Source organism: Danio rerio, chromosome 6 (assembly GCF_049306965.1).
Source record: "Danio rerio strain Tuebingen ecotype United States chromosome 6, GRCz12tu, whole genome shotgun sequence".
NCBI classification, from domain to species: domain Eukaryota; kingdom Metazoa; phylum Chordata; class Actinopteri; order Cypriniformes; family Danionidae; genus Danio; species Danio rerio.
The window spans coordinates 15,810,966-15,818,643 of NC_133181.1; the positions used below are offsets into that span (position 1 = coordinate 15,810,966).

A 7,678-nucleotide genomic window follows, 5' to 3' on the forward strand; every position below is an offset into this window, starting at 1 on the left:
ACTAAGAGTGACCTTTATAATAACACTGTAAAAAATTTTAAGCCAGTTCAACAAAAAAAATCTTAGTACTAATTTCCTTCTGTTTTTTCTTGTTTACTCAACTTTTGAAAACATCAGCTACACTGACTGAAAATAATTTGTCAGTGAAACAAAAAATGTCTAGTTGAGTCAACTTAACATTAGTAGTTTTCTGGAAACCTGCACCTGCAGCACAACAAATATTTTTAAGTTGTGCAAACTGAACATTTCTTGTCTGCAGGACTGAAATGACAGAAGTTGAGTGAACAAGAAAATACAAAAGGAAATTAGTACTAAGAAATTATATGTTACCAGAGCAAAAGTTGTGTTAACTGAACATTTCTTGTCTGGATGGCCTGAAATGACAGAAGTTGAGTGAACAAGAAAATACAAAAGGAAATTAGTACTAAGAAATTATATGTTACCAGAGCAAAAGTTGTGTTAACTGAACATTTCTTGTCTGGATGGCCAAAAATGACAGAAGTTGAGAGAACAAGAAAATACAAAAGGAAATTAGTACTAAGAAATTATATGTTATCCGAGCAAACACACATGGCTCTGTTTTTTTAAGTTCTGCTGACTGAACATTTCTTGTCTGAATGGTCTGAAACTACAGAAGTTAAATGAACCAAAAAAATACAATTGGAAATTAGTACTAATAAATAAAATGTTATCGGAGTAAACACACATGGCAAAAAAAGACATACATTTTACCAAAACATTCATTTTCTTGCGGTTCTTCACTAAAGTACAAAAACGAGGTAGTGTATATGTAAAAAAAAACAAAAAAAAAAAAAACACAAACACTAAGTCAAATTAATGACATGAAAAGGAAACACAATTATATTAAATATATAACAATTACAGCACATCTCTGAGACTACCTAACACTATCAATTTTAATAACCTTAGAATATCCCATAAATTATTCACAACACCCTGCTGAAAAAACAGCGTAAGCTGGTAAGGTATGTTTTGATGCTGGTCTCAATGCTGGTTTTGCTTGTCTCAATGCTGGTCTTGCTGGTTTCAGTGCTGGTTTTGCTGGTCTAAGTGCTGCTCCTGACCAGCATTGAGACCAGCAAGACCAACATTGAAACCAGCATTAGGACCAGCATTGAGACCAGCAAAACCAACATTAAGACCAGCAAAACCAGCATTAAAACAAGCAAGACCAGCATACCAGCATCAAAAGATATACCTTCCCAGCATATGCTGTTTTTTTTTTTTGTTTTTTTTCAGCAGGGCAATTAGAGCAATCAATCTGAATTACTAGTTGCCTTGAGATATAAATCTTAGTATTTGTTGTAATTCATTTCAAAATCTATACTTGCATAATTACATGTTTTGTGCTGGTACCTTGGCTGGTCATGGATAAATATGATATTAAAACTGCCAGTAAAGGATCTTACTTTAGTAATAAGTGTTCCACTGTATACACCTTCAGTTCAAAATGAACGATTTATTACTATTATTTTGGTTTTGATTTGATTTTGTTTGCTTAATATAATAATAAGCAGTTGGAATATACGCGCTGTCACTTTAAGAGCCACCCTAGATAGTAAAATACACTTGGGCCAGTTCCAGCTAGATTCGCTGCCGCATCCGAGCCAGAATCGGCCCGTGAGTAATGTGCGCTGCAGCCCGGAGCTGGCGCAACTCAATATACCTTGATATAAAACCTTTTGGTATTATATTGGTACTTGATACATGGTATTACAACCATTTGCATTTATATATCAGCAAACGCAGGCTATAATGTAAAGGCAAAGTGTAGGCACTGCGTTCAACCTTTGAATAAAATGCAAACAGCATACATATCCAATAACAAAAATTATCAAACAAAGGACAAAATAAATAATAATAAACATTTATTGATTGCAATAAACAAATAATACTAAACTTGAATAAAATATTTTGTAGTGCACAAGTAATAATAAAACTACACAATAAAGACACACAGGAAGATTTAAAGACAAAATCTAAAATTGCACACATACACAGAAGTTTTTAAAACAACCCTGTTTTCCCAATAGACTTGAATTAAAAAATTGTACATGACACATCTTAAAACAGCTTAATTTTATATAAACCTGAATATAGAAACCAATTTAAGATATAGCAAGAAACATCTTACAAATACCCATGACAATATGTAAAATATACAAGTCAAAAATGTAAAAAGAACTGCAGAATTCTTAAGAAACATTTTTAATAAATGTAATAAATAAAACATAATAATACATTTAAATGAGTGAGATGATTATATATATATATATATATATATATATATATATATATATATATATATATATATATATAAATATATATATATATAAATATATATAAATATATATATATATATAAATATATATATATATATATATATATATATATATATATATATATATATATATATATATATAATTTGACTTGTATATCTTTATATGTCTTGTGCAATTTGTTATTAATATTTTTATTATATTATGTTAATTAAAAATGTATTAAGATGCTTTTTCAGAATTTAGCATATTGTCATTTTATATATATATATATATATATATATATATATATATATATATATATATATATATATAAATTGCAAATAAAAGAAACAAATTACCCAAGTATCAGGGAACATCTTAATACACTTAAAATGTTGTTTAAAAAATAAATTATTGATGTAGACATTTGACACATTAGCTTTCTCTTCTTCCCTCCTTCCTCCAGCCCTGTCAGGAGCACGTTGTAGCCACCTTGTAATGCATTTTTCCACTTCTTTATCAGTGATGTGGTATGGACATTTCTCCTCACTACATCTGTGATTAAAAGATAAACAAACAATTAGTAGTGAAAAAGTACAAATGAAAAAAGAAAGATGCTTGCTCTCATATAAGTACAACCTAAATGGGACTATATATAGATGTTTTGTTCCTTTGATTAATGATTCAAAGAAATACACAGATGGAACTGCCCCTAATTGTACTGAAATGTATATTTAAAACCAACTTACTGACTAGACAGTCGTAAGGGAGAGTGCATGAAAGGCCACATTTTGGTTTGCCCTGCTCCAGTTAATTTGTTCAGCCAAAAAGTGAGCCAAAAGCTTTCCCGGGACACACCAAACTGCTTAGTGGAAAACACCAATGATTCCAAAGTAGGCTACCTACGAAGCAAAAAAACACATAAATAAATAAATAAACATAAAACACTTAGAAATAAGCAAGAAACTTACCAGTTTCTTCATTTGTTCGGGCTGCTCGTTTAGTTGATTTTCAAGTTTTTCCAAATCAAATTGGACAAAGAAAGGTCAAATGTGTTTACATCTGGAATTTCATCACGTCTGTTTTGGTTTTGCTGATTTGTGAGAATCAGGCACAGTTGCTGCTTTATGACGTCACATGATTTTAAAACTTTTTTTCAGTCGTGCTAAAAAAGAAAAATAACAAATTAGTATAAATCAACCTGTTGCTTATTCTCATGCAACTTGTGTAAATACAACAGTGGGTTAGACACTGCTGATATTCTCTAGTTGATCTTTACTTTCTAGCTGCATTAAGCCATTACAAATTTAGTGATGTCTTGAATTCTTACAAAGACATGACGAGTTGCAATAAGTTGTCTTGATCTCCGACTGCACTTGAACAAGGACTGTAAATGTTCATAGGTGTACTGGAATGTACAGCATCTGTGCATCTTGATGGTGTTCTTAAGGATCCTGCCATAGTCATTGGTGGTGATGGTACTTGCGGTGCTGCATCAATTTCTGAAATCTTCATATCAGTTTTTTCTCCAGCCTCTTTGTTCCAAATAATTTTTCTTCATCACGTTCACTATAGTTGTGTCTTTAATGCCCCTTGATCAGATACATTTACAAAACAAAACATTATTTTAGTATAGTGCAGGACACTAGATCAATGACAATGGCAGTGTAATAGATCAATGACATAATGTTGACAGTATGTGTTTAAAATAATTGCAAACAAACCTGTTCTTTCTTTAGGTGTATGACGGGCAATCACCGTCCTCATCTGTCTGCAAGCCAAGCTGAGTCGAGCTTCCTCATGTGTGTCTATAATAAAACATCACATTGTTGTTAACCTCCCCCCAAAAAGTTAAAATCCTGAAATACTATCAAAGTTAATTAATGGCTATAATACCTATGGTGTAAATAATCAGCACACAGGATTTATTCAGAGATTCATGCAGAGTGACAGCCTTATGAATCTTAGACATAGATTTGTAAGATGGCCAAGCACATGCATTATTCTGTACCCATGAAGATTAACCTACCATTGTGGAAAATGTTTGATGATGATGATAGCCAATAACAATAAACCATTTCAGCTGTTTGTGAAGCAATTAGTAATGTAAAGTCTGAAAAGCTCAATCTATGTTGAAAATGTATCAGCAGTTTACAGCTTATAATGGACTTTAATCACCCAACTATAACATGCCTATTCACATGTTCATAAGAATGTGCTATTGGTCTCTGTGATGTGCTACAAAATGACCTCACTAACCTTTGTTAAACAAGAACAGTAAGACTTAACCAAAAAAATATTCATTTATACCCATTCATTTAAATCAGAAAGTATAACTGTCAATAACCAAAAAATAAAACCCATCAAAATCTGCTTTAAGAAATTTAGTTTTACATGCGCAAACTACAACTTGAACATAAGATATAATTGATTCACATAGGCTAACACATATAAATTAAAGCACATACTAATATATTTCTCTTAATAATAGAATGATAATTTAAAGAGAACAGTAAACGATCACTGATGCACTGCATAAACAAGTTAAACAATAACTTAACAATAACCTAACACTGTGAAAATGTTTTAAGCATTAAATTCGCAAAGTATACAGTATACAAGCAGCAAAAACCTTACCTTTCTGACCGGAATCCACTGTTTTGAAACGCCAAACTTCTTTTTCTTCTTGTGATCATCATAGCGGTTGGCAACCAGCTTTTGGAACATTACCGCCACCGTCTGGATTGGAGTTTGGACCAAGAGTTGACTCACGCATGTGTTTCTTATGAAACCAAACTTCTGCTTAAAAAAACAGTCTGCATGGAAGCGTGCTATCTCGAAAATAAGCGCATTTTACACTGTTTTCCCTAGATGATATATATAATCCATTTATAAATAATATTGTTTTGTTTGCATCTAAACATTGCGACCATCCACACTAAATGTTTTTATTATTTTGTTGCTGTTGTACCATATATATTTTCTCAAATTATCATTAAACGTGGAGCTAACAAATTACTAGATAAAATAAGAATTTAATCGGTTGTCATCAGTTACACAAGCCGAGTCCTTATACGAGCCGAGACAGACTCGGGCCAGATAGGGTTAACAGGAATCTGGCCAGTGTTTACAGCTGCATCACAAACGCATGTGCGCGAGCGAGCTGCGGGCCACACTCCGCCCGTATAACACTCGTTGATGCCGAGTCGGAGCCGGAGGCGCCGAAGGGCAGCCGAGCTCGGGCCGATTACTTCCTGCTACCCGGGGCATGGATATGATTTACGGCAACACAAATATTCATTCACTCTTATCACATAACAAAGAGAGATTATGTGAATAATCACTAAGCGCCGCATCTGCACACATTTTTGCGCGTATATGATGAACATTTAGGAGGACAAATTTAGATGAAGTGTCTTACACAAAGAACTACAATCTTTGCACACTTACTATTAAGATTGCTCTTCCACGGCTTGCCTCTTTCCCCACCGAAGTACAATGCTTCCAGTTTCTCCCGCCTGAGACGTTGACGTTACGTAAGCGCAACCATCGTAACGAGGGCGTGGTTTAGCTCAAGACAGAATGATGCTATATCGTCCTTTGAGAAACATAATTTTGAGTGCGTGGTTTATTTTTAAATATTGGAATATCAAAGTATGCCTTTCTTTTTTTAAAGGGTAATGAATAAACACGAGATGATAATGTGCGTGCAAGCTTATTTCTGCAAATGTGCACCAAATAAAGTTAAATTGCAAATGAAAAGTTTCAAATAAAGTTACTATAAGTATTGTAGTGTTTTTTGTTGTTTTTAATAACAATGTGAAGAATAACGATATTTATTATTGTATTAATAATAATAATAATAATAATAATAGCATTTTTACTCAGCATTTACTTTTTACTACAAACCATGAAAGGTTCTATACTCATTCATTCATTTTCTTGTTGGCTTAGTCCCTTTATTAATCTGGGGTCGCCACAGCGGAATGAACCGCCAACTTATCCAGCAGGTTTTTACGCAGCGGATGCCCTTCCAGCCCCAACCCATCTCTGGGAAAAGGTTCTATACTGCCATTGATAATTTTTTTAGAATATTTAACATGTTTGAAACCTTTTCAATCAACAAAAGGTTATGCTACTTGTATATTCATTGCATTAAAAAAGTCAGAGATTGACTTAACACAAAAAAACAAGTTGGCAGATGCTTTTTTGAATGAACTAGCAAAGTGTTGCTCACAAAACTCATCTTTTTAACTTAATGAATAAAATCTTTGTTTAAGTTGATTGAATGTGTTAAATGTAGTTGTACAGACTTTTTTACAGATTTTTGCTGAACCAACAAAAAAAATCAAGCAATTTCAACATTTGTCAAGTTGGATTTTTTACAGTGAAGAGTTAATAAGAGAGATCATTAGGAATGGAAAGATAGTATTTCAAGAAAAAATACAAACAACAGAATTAAAACTACTTTTACAGTTGAAGTCAGCATTCTTAGCCTCCCTTTGAATGTTTTTCTTGTTTTAAATATTTTCCAAATTATGCTTAACAGAGCATGGAAATTGTTACAGTATGTCTGATATTTTTTATTCTAGAAAAGGTCTTTTTTGATTTATTTAGGCTAGAATAAAAGCAGTTTTTATTTTTAAAAATATTTTAATTTCAAAATTATCAGCCCCTTTAAGCTATATATGTGTTTCTATAGTCTACAGAACAAACCATCCTCATACAATAACTTGCCTAATCAACCTATCCTGACTATTTAACATAATTAATCTAGTTAAGCCTTTAAATGTCACTTCTAACTGTATAGAAGTGTCTTGAAAAATATCTAGTAAAATAGTGTTTAATAACATCATGGCAAAGATAAAGTAAGTCTAAATTAAAATTTATATGTTTAGTAATGTGCAGAAAAATCTCTCCATTTAACAGAAATTAGGGAAAAAATATACAGCGGGACTAATAATTCAGGGAGGTTAATAATTCTCACTTCAACTATATATTCTTTATGTTTATCTTGATTGATTTCTAAGTTGCTGTTGTTGTTTAGATTAATCATTCATTAATTAATTTTCTTTTCGGCTTGGTCCCTTTATTAATCCCTGGTTGCCACAGCGGAATGAACTGCCAACTTATCCAGCACATGTTTTAGGCAGCGGATACCCTTCCAGCTGCAACCCATCACTGGAAAACATCTATACACACACATTCACACTCATACACTACAGACAATTTAGCCTGCCCAATTCACCTGTAGGCTACCACATGTTTTTGGACTGTGGGGGAAACCAGGGCACCAGGAGGATACCCATGCAAATGCAGGGAGAACATGCCAACTCCACACAGAAACACCAACTGGCCCAGCCGAGGCTCAAACCAGCGACCTTCTTGCTGTGAGG

General features: G+C 32.9%; 1 long non-coding RNA gene across 2 annotated transcripts; it reads right to left on the minus strand.

Annotated features, from left to right (window-relative positions):
* Positions 1 to 2,663: 2,663 nt before the first annotated feature.
* Positions 2,664 to 5,788, minus strand: LOC141386205 (uncharacterized). 2 transcript variants are annotated; one of them, XR_012407716.1, is made up of 7 exons: positions 5,733 to 5,788; positions 4,920 to 5,021; positions 4,007 to 4,090; positions 3,613 to 3,874; positions 3,254 to 3,447; positions 3,032 to 3,184; positions 2,664 to 2,837 (listed from the first exon to the last, which is right to left on the minus strand). It is a non-coding gene; the product is annotated as an uncharacterized lncRNA (long non-coding RNA). The 2 variants fall into 2 exon arrangements; XR_012407715.1 differs by having other exon boundaries at positions 2,666 to 2,837; positions 4,920 to 5,081.
* Between the last annotated feature and the right edge of the window lie 1,890 nt (positions 5,789 to 7,678).